Below are 18,674 nucleotides of genomic sequence, written 5' to 3' on the forward strand. Positions count from 1 at the left end.
AGACTTTCTCGTGTTTGTATGGCAGCCCAAACCTCAAGTATATATAGGGGGGAAGGGGGCTGCGCCCCCCTTAGGGTTTCCACCCCCAAGAGGAGGCAGCCAGCCCTAGATCCCATCAAGGGGGCGGCCAAGGGGAGGAGAGGGGGAGGCGCCCCACTAGATGGGCCCTAAGGCCCATCTGGACCTAGGGTTTGCCCCCTCCCACTCTCCCATGCGCCTTGGGCCTTGGTGGGGGGGCGCACCAGCCCACCTGGGGCTGGTCCCCTCCCACACTTGGCCCACGCAGCCTTCTGGGGCTGGTGGCCCCACTTGGTGGACCCCCGGGACCCTCCCGGTGGTCCCGGTACATTACCGATTTCACCCGAAACTTTTCCGGTGACCAAAACAGGACTTCCCATATATAAATCTTTACCTCCGGACCATTCCGGAACTCCTCGTGATGTCCGGGATCTCATCCGGGACTCCGAACAACATTCGGTAACCACGTACATGCTTTCCCTATAACCCTAGCGTCATCGAACCTTAAGCGTGTAGACCCTACGGGTTCGGGAACCATGCAGACATGACCGAGACGTTCTCCGGTCAATAACCAACAGCGGGATCTGGATACCCATGTTGGCTCCCACATGTTCCACGATGATCTCATCGGATGAACCACGATGTCGGGGATTCAATCAATCCCGTATGCAATTCCCTTTGTCCATCGGTATGTTACTTGCCCGAGATTCGATCGTCGGTATTCCCGATACCTTGTTCAATCTCGTTACCGGCAAGTCTCTTTACTCGTTCCGTAACTCACATCATCCCGTGATCAACTCCTTGGTCACATTGTGCACATTATGATGATGTCCTACCGAGTGGGCCCAGAGATACCTCTCCGTTTACACGGAGTGACAAATCCCAGTCTCGATTCGTGCCAACCCAACAGACACTTTCGGAGATACCCGTAGTGCACCTTTATAGCCACCCAGTTACGTTGTGACGTTTGGTACACCCAAAGCATTCCTACGGTATCCGGGAGTTGCACAATCTCATGGTCTAAGGAAATGATACTTGACATTAGAAAAGCTCTGAGCAAACGAACTATACGATCTTGTGCTAGGCTTAGGATTGGGTCTTGTCCATCACATCATTCTCCTAATGATGTGATCCCGTTATCAACGACATCCAATGTCCATGGTCAGGAAACCGTAACCATCTATTGATCAACGAGCTAGTCAACTAGAGGCTTACTAGGGACATGGTGTTGTCTATGTATCCACACATGTATCTGAGTTTCCTATCAATACAATTCTAGCATGGATAATAAACGATTATCATGAACAAGGAAATATAATAATAACCTATTTATTATTGCCTCTAGGGCATATTTCCAACAACTGGGTGGCTATAAAGGTACACTACGGGTATCTCCGAAAGTGTCTGTTGGGTTGGCACGAATCGAGACTGGGATTTGTCACTCCGTATGACGGAGAGGTATCTCTGGGCCCACTCGGTAATGCATCATCATAATGAGCTCAATGTGACCAAGTGTCTGGTCACGGGATCATGCATTACGGTACGAGTAAAGAGACTTGCCGGTAACGAGATTGAACAAGGTATCGGGATACCGACGATCGAATCTCGGGCAAGTAACATACCGATAGACAAAGGGAATTGAATACGGGATTGATTGAATCCCTGACATCGTGGTTCATCCGATGAGATCATCGTGGAACATGTGGGAGCCAACATGGGTATCCAGATCCCGCTGTTGGTTATTGACCGGAGAACGTCTCGGTCATGTCTGCATGGTTCCCGAACCCGTAGGGTCTACACAGTTAAGGTTCGATGACGCTAGGGTTATAGGGAATAGATATACGTGGTTACCGAATGTTGTTCGGAGTCCCGGATGAGATCCCGGACGTCACGAGGAGTTCCGGAATGGTCCGGAGGTAAATATTTATATATGGGAAGTCCTGTTTTGGTCACCGGAAAAGTTTCGGGTGATATCGGTAATGTACCGGGACCACCGGGAGGGTCCCGGGGGTCCACCAAGTGGGGCCACCAGCCCCAGAAGGCTGCGTGGGCCAAGTGTGGGAGGGGACCAGCCCCAGGTGGGCTGGTGCGCCCCCCCACCAAGGCCCAAGGCGCATGGGAGAGTGGGAGGGGGCAAACCCTAGGCCCAGATGGGCCTTAAGGCCCACCCTAGTGGCGCCCCCCCTCTCCTCCCCTTGGCCGCCCCCCTAGATGGGATCTAGGGCTGGCCGCCACCCCTTGGGGTGGGAACCCTAGAGGGGGCGCAGCCCCTCCCCCCCTATATATAGTTGAGGTCTAGGGCTGCCCAACACATGAGTTTTCCGGTCTCTCTTGGCGCAGCCCTACCTCTCTCCCTCCTCCTCTCCCGCGGTACTTGGCGAAGCCCTGCGGGATTGCCACGCTCCTCCATCACCACCACGCCGTCGTGTTGCTGCTGGATGGAGTCTTCCCCAACCTCTCCCTCTCTCCTTGCTGGATCAAGGCGTGGGAGACGTCACCGGGCTGCACGTGTGTTGAACGCGGAGGCGCCGTGCTTCGGTGCTTAGATCGGAATCAACCGCGATCTGAATCGCTACGAGTACGACTCCTTCATCCGCGTTCTTGCAACGCTTCCGCATCGCGATCTACAAGGGTATGTAGATGCACTCCCCTTCCCCTCGTTGCTAGATTACTCCATAGATTGATCTTGGTGATGCGTAGAAAATTTTGAATTTCTGCTACGTCCCCCAACAGGGGGGGGGGCGCCCCACCTGACTTGGGGGGCAAGTTCCCCCACCCCTTGGCCGCCGGCCCCCCTGTAGATGGGATCTCCAGGGCCGCCCCCCAGGAGGCCTATATAAAGGGGGGAGGGAGGGCAGCCGTACCACAGCCCCTGGCGCCTCCCTCTCCCTCCCGTGACACCTCTCCCTCTCGCTGAGCTTGGCGAAGCCCTGCCGAGATCCCCGCTACTTCCACCACCACACCATCGTGCTGCTGGATCTCCATCAACCTCTCCTTCCCCCTTGCTGGATCAAGAAGGAGGAGATGTCGCTGCTCCGTACGTGTGTTGAACGCGGAGGTGCCGTCCGTTCGGCGCTCGGTCATCGGTGATTTGGATCATGACGAGTACGACTCCATCAACCCTGTTCACTTGAACGCTTCCGCTCGCGATCTACAAGGGCATGTAGATGCACTCATCTCTCTCGTTGCTAGATGACTCCATAGATTGATCTTGGTGATGCGTAGAAAATTTTAAATTTCTGCTACGATCCCCAACATTAAGTTCCAAATGGCCTGATCCCCTCCTGGGGTCGAGCTTGAGGCCCCAGCCGCGAACAAATCATTTTGAGGACCTGCCACGAGTCGATATGCACTCTTGACAGAAAAGTGCACACGCTTCTTCGGGAAACCGCGCAAAGAAATCCTCCCGCTGTCTCGGTGAAGTGCGACTTTTACAATTTCGCGCGCATCCATGGGCCAGAAGTGGTCCTGAAGACGATGAACATCTCAAGCACCATTTTGACCCAAAAAATATGAGACCCAATTAAACCCGCGGTTCCGTGTAGGTGTCACCGGCTTGAAGGGCGGGCCCCTAGGAATCCATGGATGTCTCCATGTTGTAATGGAAGAGCAACCCCACACTCTCCAAATTATACTTTTCTTAATTAACAAGTTCAAGTCCGTACTCAATACCTTTCCATACTGCTGATGAGTTACCAAAAAACACCGTGCCTAGAAGATTGCAATTGGGGAAATATTTTGCCTTCAACAAGCGTGCACACAAACTGTTCGCTGACTCGAGTATTCTCCAAGCTTGCTTAGCTAGAAGCGCTTGGTTAAAGGCACACATATCTCGGAACCCCATACCCCCTTTGGACTCTGGTAGTCTCATCTTATCCCAGCTCAACCAGGCCATCTTTCTTTTCCCATTCTCCACTTCCCACCAATATTGGCGTATGAGCCGAGTAAGATCATCACAAACTGAGGCTAGTAGCCAGAATATACTCATCACATATGTGAGAATGGCTTGAGCTACTGCTTTAATCAGGAGTTGCTTACTTTGACTTGACATATAACATTCACACCAATCCACTAGTCTCTTAGTTAAAAGCTGAAGTTACTTAAAACCTACCTAATAATAAAGGGGCTATTGCTTCTGGCGGCACGTCATCGAAATTGCCCCTAAAGTTACAAAATATTACCAACATATGCCACCTATAAGTGAAAAAAATGTTTCACACAGGAGAATCCCCGCATGGGCCGGCCCAGTAGAAACCTTCTACGCTGCGCTCTACGCGCTAGGAGAAGACACAGGGAACCTGTTTGGGCCGGCCCATGTCCGGGCAGCCTGTTTTAAGATTTCATTTTTATTTTTTGTTTTGCTTTTTCGTCTTCATTTTTCTACTTTAAGTAACTTGGGACTTAAAAAAGTTCTGAAAATAAAAAAATGATAATTTTTAAATAAAACATTTAATAATTCATAAATGTTTGTGGATTCAGAAAATGTTCATGATTTTTTTAAAAATGTTCGCATATTCAAAAAAGTTCACAATTTTTTAAAATAAATGTTTGGTAAATCAGAAAATGTTCATGATTATTTTAAAAAGTTCATGTATTAATTTTTTAATGAAATGAACAAAACTTCGCCAATTCAAAAAATGTTCATGAATTGAAAAATATCCTGAAAATTCAAAAACTCTTTTGACTTATAAAATATTTTATTTACTCATAAAATGTTTGCTGATTCGAAAAATGATCATGCATTTCTAAAAATGTTGGCTAAATAAAAAAAATGTTCCTGAATTTCAAAAATTGTTCGTCGATTCTAGAAATGTTCGCCTATTCAAAAACTATGTTTAGAAACATGTTCACAATTTTCAAAAATGTTTGCAAATATTATAAAATGTTCATGAATTCAAACAATGCTCATGATTTTAGATAATGTTTAAAAATCTGTAAAAATGTTCAAGATTTCATATATGTTCACGAGTTTCACAAAATGTTCATGATTAAAAAGTTTTTAACGGTTTCACGAAAATGAGAGTGATAGTGTATCTGAATGATGCAACGAAATATGGTCATGGTCATTGGAGATTATGATTTATTTCTCCTGTTGCAACACGTTGGCCGTTTTGCTAGTAAAACTAATATGATGTGCAGTAAATAAAAACAAAGGCAGTATGAAAACATGACAGTGCAAAAGTTTATATTACTCGAATTTGCTAATAATCCACGGAAGCTTAAATTGGATGTACATATACCCCCAGCGTCGAGGTTGTGTAAAATTTCTTAATATTAATTAATAAGTACAGACATTTTTAAGTTTCACAAAGTAGAACAAAAATATGATAAAGTACATGAAATTTGGGCCACGCCAGGCGTCGGCCCGCAGATAAATAGAAAACATCCGCCGCCTCGTTGGGTGTTGGATGGACGCGGGCGCCATCCGATCTACCCATCCACGAGGGCCATCTCCCTTTTGCAAGAGTGGTGTTGCAGAACAAGCCCTGTATCAAGATGCTTGTTGCAAAACGTCGGAACCGCTATTTACCTTTCTAAAACACGGTCTGTGTTGCAGAACTTTTTTTTTAAATAAGGTTTTGTTGCTTTTTTTTTTACAATAGAGGTATGTTGAAAAAAAAATTGTCTTCACTTTTTTTGCAACATAGCTTATGTTTCGGGAGAAACTTCTGCAACATCTGCAACATAGATGAGGAGTCAGGAGCACATGTCACGTGGGACACATGTAGTCGAGCGAACAGGGGTGGTGTTGCAGATTTTTTTCGTCTTCATCTTTTTGTAACACAGATGATTTTGCGGAAGGACTTTTGCAACATGGGTGGTGTTGCAGAATTTTTTACAACATAGGTCTAGTTACAAATTTTCATTTTTTGCAACAAAGGTCTTGTTACAGTTTTTTTCCTTGCAACAGAGGTCCTGTTGCAGAAATTTTTGTGACAAGTCTCGTTGCAGAAGTCATGAAATTTACAGGATTTTTTCTCAACGAAGCCCTTGTTGCTGCAACAGAGGTCTTGTTGCAAAAATTTATAGTCTTTCTACAACCGATGCCCATGTGAGCCGAGGCCTTGCAACTGTTCCCGAGTGAGATGGGAGCAATAGGATTGTGAATTTGTGATGTTTCTGGGAAGGAAAGGTGGACAACGAGCGGGGCCACATGGACACGTGGTAGACGATTGAGGCGGTTGACGCTTTGGAGCAATCCGCCGGTAGATGCTAATCATTTCCCATGAAATTTGCAGGAGACTTCGTGCTTGCCTCTTTTTTAACACTTGTGCTTACCTCATACTAGAATACATATTTACTCCGTGTTCATGTTAGTATCCGAATCGTATTCTAGAAAAAAGTTGTTAGTATCCGTATCCGTATCCATATCCATATCCATGTAACCGTCGATATGAAATACGGAGTAGTATATGGGGTTGAGTACTTGAGTAGAAGTAGGATTCGTGTTAGTACGGCAGGTTCAGCGTGTCCTATTCCTAGTCCAACACAAGATCCCTGCATCGATCGCCTATAAACATACGGCGTACGTCTGTTCTCGAGGAAGCACAGCAACAGTACACGAGTTCATTCGATTTCGATCAGCCAAGACGACAAAGGCGAAGGCGAACAGCCGGGAGTTGACGGCGGCCATGGAGGACTGGGTCTTTCTCGGCGAGGGCGGCAGCGACGCCGAGAGCGTGGGCTTCATGGACGTCGGCGACGACGACAAGGACAGCGAGTCGAGCTTCGCCATGGTGCAGCTCGGCCGAAGCCATGCCAAGGCTGACGGCGGCAAGAAGCAAGACGAGGAGGAGGACGACGATTACTTCGACCTCAACCTGCCGGCCCTCGCAGGCAGCAAGGCCGTCTTCGGCGCCAACGGGGATTGCTTCGATCTCGATCTGGCGGCTAGCATCCTATGCATGGGCAGCGTTGGGTATGACGCCGGGAGCTACGGTGCCGAGACCGAGGACCACGTTGACACGGCAGAGTTGATCAAGTACGACGACATTGACACCGGCAGCTCTACCTTGTGGGAGAGCGAGTACGACGAGGACGATGAGCACCCTGACACGGCGGGGACCGACGAACCGCGCAAACCCTACATTGATCCCTTATGGCTGGCCGCATTGGACGATTTTATGAAAGATTCAGCAGAGCAGCGCCGCTTGGCAGCCATGGCACCACCACCATGGCGCCAAGTGCGGCCACCTGGTGCACCCCACCTCTTCTTCCCCCAATCGAGCAGCTCGACTTTCTCCTCCGACGAGGAGGAGAGCGACCGTGATAGTATTATCTCAGAGTTGGTCAAGCATGACGACGAGGACGATAAGCACTCTGACGTGGTGGGGACCGACGAACCGCGCAAACCCTACATTGATCCCTTGTGGCAGGCCGCCTTGGACGATTTTATGAAAGATTCAGCACAACAACGCCGCTTGGCAGCCATGGCACCGCCACCATGGCGCCAGGTGCGCCCCCCTGGTGCACCCCACCTCTTCTTCCCCCAGCCGAGCCACTCAACTTACTCCTCCGACGAGGAGGAGAGCGACCGCGATAGTGCTATCTCAGAGTTGGTCAAGTACGACGACGAGGAGGATAAGCGCTCTGACGCGGCAGGGACCGACGAACCACGCAAACCCTACATTGATCCCTTATGGCAGGCCGCCTTGGACGATTTTATGGAAGATTCAGCACAACAGCGCCGCTTGGCAGCCACGGCACCGCCACCATGGCGCCAGGTGCAACCCCATGGTGCGCCCCACCTCTTCTTCTCCCAGCCGAGCCACTCGACTTACTCCTCCGACGCGGAGGAGAGCGGCCGCGATAGTGCTATCTCAGAGTTCGTCAACATAGCGATGACAAGAGCAAATGCGCTAACCCTGTTCGACGCAATGGAATCGTTGTTGGAGCTTCCGTTCTACGATCTGAGCAGATCCGACTGGAAGGCCGCCCTTGACAAGGCCAGGGAGGAAATTGCTGCGCGGCAGCGCCGCCGCGGCCCCCTGTTGCGCCCCGTCTCTTCTTCATCCAGCAGAGCCAGTCGACCTAGCTCATACACAATGCCACACAACTTCTAGATTTTGATTAAAATTGAAATGTATACTCCATTGTCAATGCCGTATGTTGCCATCTTATCCAGCTGTGCATCTGCTAGGGCTTCATTACAGTCTTCTATGATTGTTGGCATTGTATTGGTGATTGACTAGTGTTTATCTTCTGAAATATATATGTTACAATAAGGACATATTGCAACACCTATTGCGTTCGTTGCAATAGGCCATTTTCCTAGTGGTCTTAAATGCAACACATAATCACGTCCCCCCTATTCCATTCCATCCACGAACATTTGAGTTATCCACAAGCAAGCACGCCATCGTATTTATCCCGAGCCACACGAAACATCACATATCGCTTGATGTGTAAGTACGTCTTGTGTGGATACATGCAGACGGATCGCGCAATGGATCTGGTCAAGTGCTCTTTGATATACTGTAATAAGCATGCACGTGTCCTGCTAGTGGTGCACGAACCTGCTCAAAACAGATGTATGCCACGGATGCATCTTCCGTTCTCTCTTTTATCTACTACTTCTCTACTCTATATCTATATATACTACTTAAAAAGAAAGTAACGTTTCCGTTTCACCTTTCTTCCCATCATCCGTTCGTCCAACATTTCCTGTATAATAATTAATCTTTACATCTTTACCTACTAATAAAGCGGCTATCGCTTCTGGTCGTCCGTCATTAAAATTACCCTTCGAGTTGGTAAAAATTACCCACCAATGCCCCCGGTAAGTGGAAAAACGATTCAACTTTTCGGACAAAAATCACCGCCTCCTTCGTTGCTTTATAGGGACGCGACGTACAATAGTCACAGAACGGCGAGCAGCCTATCCCTCCTCTAGCGTCGAGACCTGGGTTCGATCCCCAGTGTCCAAAATTTTTAGCTTTCTTTTCTCAAGCATGTCGTACCCATGTATGTGTTCATCGGCCGGCCCATGTGCGGGGCTTCACTCCCCTGTTTTTTTTCATTTTACTTTTTTGTCTTTTCTTTTCTCATTCTTTTTTCTTTCTTCTTTCTTATTTATTCTTTAAATTACTTGGGGATTTTAATATTCTAAAAGTTGCGAGTTTAAAAAAATGTTTGAGAAATCTAAAAATACGTGAATACAAAATTGTTTAGAAAATCGTAAATTTTTTGCAGATTTAAAAATGTTGGTGGTTTTGTAAAACTGTTCGCAAAATTATAAAAAAAATCACGATGTGGAAAAAATGGTCAGGAAATAAAATCATGTTCATGATTTTGAAAAAGTGATCGTGTATTCAAAACATATTCGGGAATCTGAAAAAAAATGTCCATGACATTTTCGAATATGTTCACAAAAATAAAAATAAATTTTTTTTTTCAAAATTTGTTCCCCAATTTTTTTAAAAAGTTCATCGATTCAAAAAATGTTTGTTGAGACAAAAAAAATTAATGAATTCGAAACTGGTTCATACATTTAAAAAGATTGTAAACAAAACTAATGTTCATGATTTTTTTGAGAAAATCAATTTTTTTTTTAAAAAAAGTTTGTCGATTTGAAAAACTGTTCACTGGTTTATGTCTAGGATTTGATTAGTTTTTTGAAAGTCTTTATATGTCTTGGCGTTGGGAGTAGTTCGTGCTCAATTAGATTTGCTTTTAAAGTTTTAAACGTTCCCTTGTGCAACATAATTAAAAGTGTGACATGCACTAGCCAACTCATAGCCTTGGGATTTACCGCGTCGAATGCATTATGATCACGTGGACATCACGGCCATCATCGGCTAGGGTGAGAAAGAAAATAAATGACAACATGGTGAGCCACTGTGTTAAAATAGAGTACGCTCATATATCAGGATATTTAGTCATACTTATTTGGTTAGCTATAATTTTTTGTCTCCCGTTGCAACGCACGGGCATATTTGCTAGTAATAATAAAGCAAATTGGGTTTCTTTCGTCCGTCATGGCATTTTTCAGAAAAGTCTATTTCGGAGAATTCAACCCGCAGTCCTGTTTTAAGTTAAAACGAATCATTATTTTCGTATTTTACACAAAAGTCCCTGTCTTTTCTTGAAATCAACCCGCCGTCCGTATTTAAGTCACACCCGAACCGTTATTTTACATTTTTTGAAACCCCCCCCGATGTTTTAGGTAATTCATCCGCGTATCATATTTAAGTCAAACAAATGCTTTTTAAAATCATCCATATCTTTTAAACCGTAACTCCGATTTGAACATGTTATATATGAAATTTGATTAGAAAAATATGTAGAATATGAATATGAGATTATTTTTACCTGTTAAGTATTTCTAAATATTATTTTGGAATATATTTGAGTCAAACCAAATGATTTTCTAAATTATCTGTATCTTTTAAACCGTAACTTCGATTTTAACATATTATATATGAAATTTTATTAGAAAAATGTGTGGAATCTAAATATGATGTTAATTTTACCTGTTAAATATTTTTAAAATATTGTTATGGAAGCAAACTTATAATTTATAGCGCAAGATTCGTTTTTCTCATACCGGCGGCGATCCGGATTGCAAATAAACACCCCGGAAAAGAAAACATCGATAACTACACATGCATACCTCTGAAAAATGTCGCAGGGAAAACAACAGATTTCTCATCGCGAAAGTGAGAGAAAGCGAGCGAGCGCGAGAGAGAGAGAGAGAGAGAGAGAGAGAGAGAGAGAGAGAGAAGAGAGAGAGAGAGGGAGAGAGAGAGAGGAGAGGGAGGAGAGAGGGAGAGAAAGAGGCCTTAGGATTAACCATATTCAACACACGTTTTTTGTTGTTTTGTGTGAACACCGAGGCCATCGCCGGATTGGGAACAAGGTTTCAACCTGCACAACGGTTGAGCCTAGGCATGTGCAACTCATGGCTTCAAGCAGTGGACGAAAACCATATAGTTGTCCATATGAAAGAGCGGGTTCCCTATCACTTACATGAACGTAAATGGAAGAAGTTAGTCAGGCATCGCCCAACATGTACACTAGCAAAATAGTGACTCACTATCCAAGAGATGCATCGATGGGTTATAATTAAATTATTATAGTAGTATCATGGATTCGTCAATGTCGTTTTTGCATTTTCAGTGTTATTTGCCCGGTTGTGCGACTTAGCGCAGATGGCTTTGGGATATCTTGACTTCAATTGAGAATAATGGTGACTCAAGTTGTGTGACTATTAGGTTGGGGGTAGGATATTGTCATACATTTTCAGATAGCTTACCTCTTGTGCCAAGGGCGGTACAATATTATTTGGTTGAATTGAGTACATTAATTCTTTTGTATATAAATACATGTCTAGTAAGGGCATCTCCAACGTTGTGCTTCAAAACGCTCGCAATCATCCGAATTTTTCGTCCAACATGGTGCCGCATACGTCTGCGGACACGTCTGCATATCCGAATTCCCACAAACCGGATGCAAAGTTGGGGGGGGGGGGGGTGCGGGTGTTTGGACCTCCGCCACGTAGAACTCGGACAAACCCGGCTCACCCAAAAACCAACACAGAGCCCATGTCTTCCTCACCCCTTGCTATGTATCCGCTCCCTCCTAGGCCGTCGCCGTCGGTTGCCTGTCCAGGCCTTGCTGGACCTCCACCACTCCACCCGGGCATGAGGCTTGCTTTGCCTACACCAATGTTCCTCCCTCCCCCTCGTCCGTCCACCGCTAAGATACCCTCCACCCTTGAAGTTGCCGACCAGGATGGACACCATGCCTGGCAAGTGTTTGTCCAAATGCGACCAAATTGTTGACATTTTTTCTTTGAAGCAAGCACGATGAATTCAGACGACATGTGCTTCTACAACAACTTCATGGAGCCGTCCTTGTTAGATGAGGATGATGAATATGAGTATGAAACGATGATCATGCAGGCGGTGCTAGCAGAGATGGAGCATGTGGAGGAGCATGGCCTGAATTTCTAGGGATCAATCAAGAGACATCAACTGTTGAATTGCAAGGGAACACGGGGGCATTTGACACTAATGCAGGACTACTTTGCCCCCAATGCCTTATTTGCGGACAATTTACACTGGCGCGTTGAGAAATGTTTTTAATCGCCTCAACAATGGTGCCTGAGTCTATGATGACTATTTCATCTTGAAGAAGCATCTCGTTGGAAAATTTGAATTCTTTGGTTACCAGAAGTGCACGACTGTATCAAGGATTCTTGCCTATGGCACGACCATAGATGGGACGAGTACGTTCGAATGTGCGAAGCGCATGCGGAGTTGCCATGGTTAGGTTTGCTACTACAGTGGACAAGATATTTGTACCTTAGTACTTGAGAGAACCAGCTGCCGCAGTCACCAAAAGGCTCATGGCACTCTTAGGAATAAGAGGATGGCTAGGTATGTTCGAATTTCTTGACGGTATGCACTCGAGACGGAAGAATTGCCATATGCTCAACAGGGTCAATATCAGGGCTATCTTCAAAAGTCCACCATCATTCTTCAAGCAGTTGCATCACAATATCTCTTTATTTGGCACGCTTTCTTTGGCTTGCCCAGATTTCACAATGACATTGACATCCTGCAGCAGTCTCCATTATTTGCTAGGTTGATTGAATGACAAGCTCCTCCGCGCAACTATACCATCAATGGTCTGGCTATAACACGGGCTACTATCTGGTTGATAGTATTTATCCTTCGTTAATTCAATTTGAACTATTTTATTTAGAAATTAGTGTTTGGATTGTAATATTTAGATTTGAACTAGTGTTTCATTTGAATATTTTAACTACTCGAAAAATTATGCCATTTACCTATAGTTATTTTGAGTGCGGCGGACTTCAGAAAAAAAAACCAGGGGTGTGCGTTTGATGAATAGGGTTGGATGATCGGCTTTCGTACCCGTGTTCATGGACGATAGCGAGTCTGTTTTGCGGCACCGCATTGAAGATGCCCCAAGGGAATTTGTTGTTGTCTCCTGACCAAAGAAACATTTTCATGAGCCCTTTCTTTGTCCAAACATGACATGTATGGTGGTACATCAACACTATCAAATACTACCTCTGTCCTGATTTATTAGTCCCCTCTCATATTTTGAACCATATTTTCGCCATGGTTTTAACTAAACAATATAAGTTATATTTAGCTAAAATAATACCGTTGTAAACTACATTCAAATATGACACTAATTTTTATGTGCATTAATATTTAGTTAGTTATAATGATTTAGACGCTTTTATATTAGTTTACGGACGGAGTATATGTCAAAGAACAACAAAAATACAATGGGAAAATAGATGTACACTCTTTTGTGAACAAATTTTAAAGCCAGTCACGGAGCATGAGGCAAGATGTTAGAAATAGCACATAAACAAACTACCCAGACGTACGGCAAGAGGATCAGAAAATTGGTCAGAGGTGCGGCGGCTGTCTCTCCACCGGACTCGTCTCCTCGGAGTTAGGCCTGTCGCTGCTGACCGGCGAGGGCCGTCCGAACCTGCCGCTGTACTCGGGGCTCGCCACGGCCACCTCTTTGGTCCGGTTCATGTCGGAGCTGTACGACCCCGCCTCCTCCCCGAACAGCCTGCTCTGCCCCGGCCGCACCCCGTCGTTCAGGTCCTCCAGCGACATGTCGCCCTCCAGCGCCCTCACGATCTGCACCCGAGGTAAAACATAAAGTCACCATCGCCACACGCCATGAAAATCCATGGGAGACAGAGTGCGTGTGAAGTGTGCGGCGCCGGCGAGTGCTATGGCATCGGCACCTGGCTCATCTTCGGGCGCTTCTTGGCCGAGTGGCGGACGCAGGCGGCGGCGCTGGCGACCACGCGCGCCATCTCCACCGGGTCGTAGCTGCCCTGCAGCCTCGGGTCGGCCACGGCGCCGTAGTCGCCGTCGGCGAGCGCGCGCGACAGGGCCGGCCTCGCCCATTCGACGAGGCCGTCCTCCAGGACCAGGTGCGCGGTGGCGTCGATGGGCCGCCGCCCCGTCAGGAGCTCGACCAGCATCACGCCGTGAGACGTCCGACTTCTCCGTCAGCTTCCCGCTCGACGCGTACTCCGGCGCCAGGTACCCGAACGTGCCCATGACCCGCGTCGAGACGTGCGTGATGCCGTCGTACGTCAGCTTGGCCAGCCCGAAGTCCGCCACCATGGCTTCGAAGTTGTTGTCCAGGAGGATGTTGGCCGACTTGATGTCGCGGTGGATGATCCGTGGATGGCCTTCATTGTTGGCACACGATCGAGCATGACAAATGTGATTCCGGCAAGGCAACAATGGAGATGTGGAGACAAGTTAGGGACATGCTCACAGTCTTCGTGCAGGTAGGCGAGCCCCTTCGCCGCCCCGAGCGCGATGCGCAGCCTCGTCGGCCATGCCATCGCCGGCAACCCTTCCCCTGAAACCATCAGTCTGTGTCAGCTAACTCCTGGAAGCTGTGCACGGCGACGGAGACAGAGGCACTGACCATGGAGGTGGAACTCGAGCGTCTTGTTGGGGACGAACTCGTAGACGAGCATGCGGCTGGCGCCGGCGATGCAGTGGCCAACGAGGGACACGAGGTGGCGGTGGTGCACCCGGCCGATGATGTCCACCTCGGCCTGGAACTCGCGCTCCCCCTGACCGCTCCCGGACTTGAGCTGCTTCACGGCCACCGCCCTGCCGCTGGGGAGCACCCCCTTGTGCACGTACCCGAACCCGCCCTGCCCGAGCAGGTTCGCCTGCGAGAAGCCCCCCGTCGCCGCCGCGAGCTCCTCGTAGGTGAACGTGCCCCTGCCGAGCCCCAGCGTCTCGTGCGGTGCAGGCGGTGAAGTCGGCTGGTCGCGCGGGCTGGAGTAGACGCCCGAGTTCATGTCGGGCGGCAAGGGCCAGGCTGCCCCGGGTGGGCCGGACGTGCTCGTCGACGGCCCAGCGCCGGTGCCGCTCTGCCACTGCGGCTGCGGCCCGCCGGTGTAGTACGTGCTGCTGGCTGTGGTTGCCACGCCATGACAATGGTGGTTAACTACACGTACGCAAATCAAGAGCAAGAGGAACAGCACCACGCGCATACAATGGCGATCGATGGCAACTTTGTGAGCATTGCGTTTTACCTTTGTTGCCGGAGGTATCGGCGTAGAAATGCATGGGATTGTGAGGCTTCCGCCTCCGCCTCGGCGCCGTCCTCCTCGAGCAGCAGACGCAGGCCGCGATGAGGAGCGCGAGGAGCATCGCCGCCCCGGCGGCGGCGAAAATGATCTCGGCCGTGGTGTTGGGGCTGACACGGTGCGCAGAAGCCTGTGACGACCTGCTCGAGTCACCGGACCCTCTGGAGGATTGGGCTGGTGGAGACGGAACCCTTGCCGGCGACGTCGGAGCGGCATGGGACTTGGGCTGCGCAGGCGGAGGCGAGGGGTCGTTGGAGCTGGATGGCGCCGGCGAGGACGAATTGGAGGTGGACGGCGACGGCGGCGGGGCGGCCGATGGAGGAGGGCTGCTGTTGGAGGGCGGCGGCGGAGCAGCCGAGGAGGAGTTGGACGACATGCCGGCTACACAAGAAGGATTCGGTTGAACCCAACCACCGGGGCACGCGATCGGAGCTACGTCTTCTTGCAAGGAAATCCAGGCCGTGTCGTGTGCTCAGTGCTCGTAGCACCACCGCCGCCATGACGATCCCCGGCCGGCGCGTCGTGTCGGTTTCATTTGTGCCGCCATGTCACCGGTGGCGGCAGGATCTGTTCTCCTCCCCTGTTGCCGTTGCGCGGCCGTGTCTCGCTCTCCCCTGTTTTTTCTGTTGCGGCGCCGGCGCGCGGGGCCTCAGCTTCGGGGGTTGGTTGCCGCTGCCTGCGTGCGCGCGGTCGTCGGCGCCCGATCTTTGCGGGTGGTTGGTGTTCGCCTCATCCACAGCCAGGCCGTGACGTGTGGTGTGGGGCTGCTTGGTCGCCGCCGTGGGCTCTCCGCTCCGGACGAGACTTGCCTGCACCCTTCCCTTCCCATGCTCCCATCCGTGCTCCCGCATAGGTGGCTTGATTTGATTGAAAGAAAATAAGGCCCGACCCCATCCCAAGAGGGAGATGATTAAATTAGAAAAGAAAAAGAAAAAAGAATAGCCGTAGGATGAAGTAGGAGCACGGATGGGAGCATGGAGAGGGAGCAGGCAAGCCGGATCCCTCCGCTCCAGGCTGCCGTGGATGTGGATGGACGCCAGGTCGTGACGTGTGGGGCTGGTTGGTCGCCGCCGAGTGAGGACGGACCACTTGCCAGTCATGTACGTGGACCCACACTGGTTGATTCCTACATTTCGTACATGGAGTGACACTGGTCTCCTCTGAGATCTTCTATTTCTACCCCGCACACACACTCACACCATGCACGCACAACCCACCTCTGAGAGCATCTGCAACATATGCATAAAAATTTCACGCCCTAAAATAGTTTTAGCGCGCCACTGTAGCACTTTTAGTGCGCAGGACCAAATATTGTTTTAGCAGATGCACAAAAACGCGCACCCAAAAGAACACGCAGTGTAAATTGTGAAGCGGCCGCAATCCGGTGCCTCAAATTTGCAGCTTTTGATAGTGTTTTTCAACGCGCGCCCAACCCTTTTTTGCGCGTGCACTGTTCTACAGCTTCTGCTGGAGCTGTCCGGCGCCTAAAAAACCCGGATTTTAAGGCGCGGACCAGTTTTTGAGCGCCTGTTGGAGATGCTCACACACCGTTAAAATTGACACGAAGTCATCATAGAGATCTTTCATCAAAAGGTCTGAAAGAAATTGACGAAGGACCCTCTCATAAGTAGTGCTAAACGTGCGGCACGAAGCAATTTCGCCCTAATGTTTTTTGATAGCAAGTTTAGTTATCTAAGGATGGCAACTTTAGTTATGAAGCATGTCAACTTTCTGTTTAGATGGCAAGTTCCAAAAAAAATTTGTGTTTCTTTTTTTGGATGACAATTTTAGTTATAAAAAGGTGAGGGCGGTGTTATTTGTGTGGCACTTATCATTTGGGTTGATGAAACTGTGAGCACACCTGACAAGTCTGACTTGTGTTGGGATGGACTGATTCCACAACAAAGAACGTACTATGTGTGTGGTGTGAGTGTGTGGACTACGGCGAATAATATCTCGGGTGGGGATCAAGCTCAGTCGACCTAGGAGGGTGGCAGTGCTTTGCCTTTCTTTATGTAGTAGAGCGTATGGCTGTTGTCATGCATGTCGCTCGTTGTGTTATTGCTGCAGTGCCAGTCCTTAATTAGGGTTTTTGAACTTAGCCCTTTTGGCAATCAGTGTTGGATTGTGTGAACCTTTATCACTGCTCGATGGCTTTATTTATAAAGTTGGACGCATGATTTTTATCTAAAAGAACAAAGAACCTACTCACCAAAGGTAGGCTTAGTTAACTATCCATGTCCAAGAATCTATCTGATTAACCAGTTAACTCGCAGATTAATTTGTATTTCTAGGGTCACTGAGTAGCCGATAAACTGATACATTAGATGATTAATTGACTATTAACTTGTCGATCAACCTATTAATCCTCTACTTGCGCACCAACCAAGCATCTACCATTTAACGATTTCGTCAACATTGTTAACTATTACATTATTTCTTTCGATTCAGAGCATAGTTTTGTTATTGTCAACAAAACATTCGGGTCGAGAACATGATTTGAGTTTAGGCACTTTTCTCGCGCGCGCGCGCGCGGGGGGGGGGGGGGGGGGGGGGGGGGGGGGTGATTTTAGCTTAGTTTAACATTTCATTATTAGAATGTATACATATGTGGTTACAATTATACTTTAGTTAGGAGAGTGTTAACTGCTTTGAGTCCAACATATCTAACATAGGAATGGTATATAAAGGCACCAGGGGAAAATCAAACAATTTTTCGGTAACACGAAAAATTCCGACATCACAAAAAGTTGAGAATTTTGGATTTCACCCTATAAAAATTGTGGTTACAAATATTTGACTAACGATCGGAATTTTTGAAATTTCATTGAAATTATATACCCTGGCTGATTGGCTAGACATGGACATGGGCCTGATATATATGGCAATGCAAGGCTGGGTTTTTGGTAGCTAAACTGAGACTATTGGAGGCCTACGTTACTTTCGTCATCGGTTGTGTTATGATGATTGATCACACTGGGAGGAGCGTTCATAGTCATTGTCTTCGCTATGTTGGCTGTTCCTTGACAACACAGTTTTGTAGATTCTTCGTTGATAATTTGGTGCAAAGAGGCCTTTAACATCATTAACACATTAACTAACGCATCCACCATGGAACAAAATATGCATCGATGCATTCCTATGATATGAAAATTTCAACATAGCAAGGAACCTTTAAAACATGTTTTCAAACAAGGCAACTTTATGAGAACTAGAAACATCCCGGTCAGGGTTTCTATTTCCCTTTCCCCACCAAAGTTCATAGGCGAGCCCGTGGATCCACCTCCCCATTGTCTGCCACTTAGGGTGCGTTGGAGGTGGGGGGATCCTAGTGCCTTTGCTCCGACTAGTAGTTTAGGTTATGTTTTTTTTCTGGCAGGGGCAACTCCTCTTCGTAGTTTTTGTGAGACATCTAAGACTTCTCTACCCCCCATCTCCTACATGGAACTGCAATATTGATTGTACTCGTTTCTACATGCCCCATGGATAATGCATGGCCATAAATCATGGACCTACGGCCTTCTGAATTGCACAT

At 48.0% G+C, this 18,674-nt stretch overlaps 1 pseudogene; it reads right to left on the bottom strand.

The window, feature by feature from the left end:
- Positions 1-13,259: 13,259 nt before the first annotated feature.
- LOC123123010 (proline-rich receptor-like protein kinase PERK4) lies at positions 13,260-15,924 on the bottom strand (annotated as a pseudogene).
- Positions 15,925-18,674: the final 2,750 nt, after the last annotated feature.

The sequence above is a fragment of the Triticum aestivum genome, chromosome 5D (assembly GCF_018294505.1).
Source record: "Triticum aestivum cultivar Chinese Spring chromosome 5D, IWGSC CS RefSeq v2.1, whole genome shotgun sequence".
Classification (NCBI taxonomy): Eukaryota; Viridiplantae; Streptophyta; class Magnoliopsida; order Poales; family Poaceae; genus Triticum; species Triticum aestivum.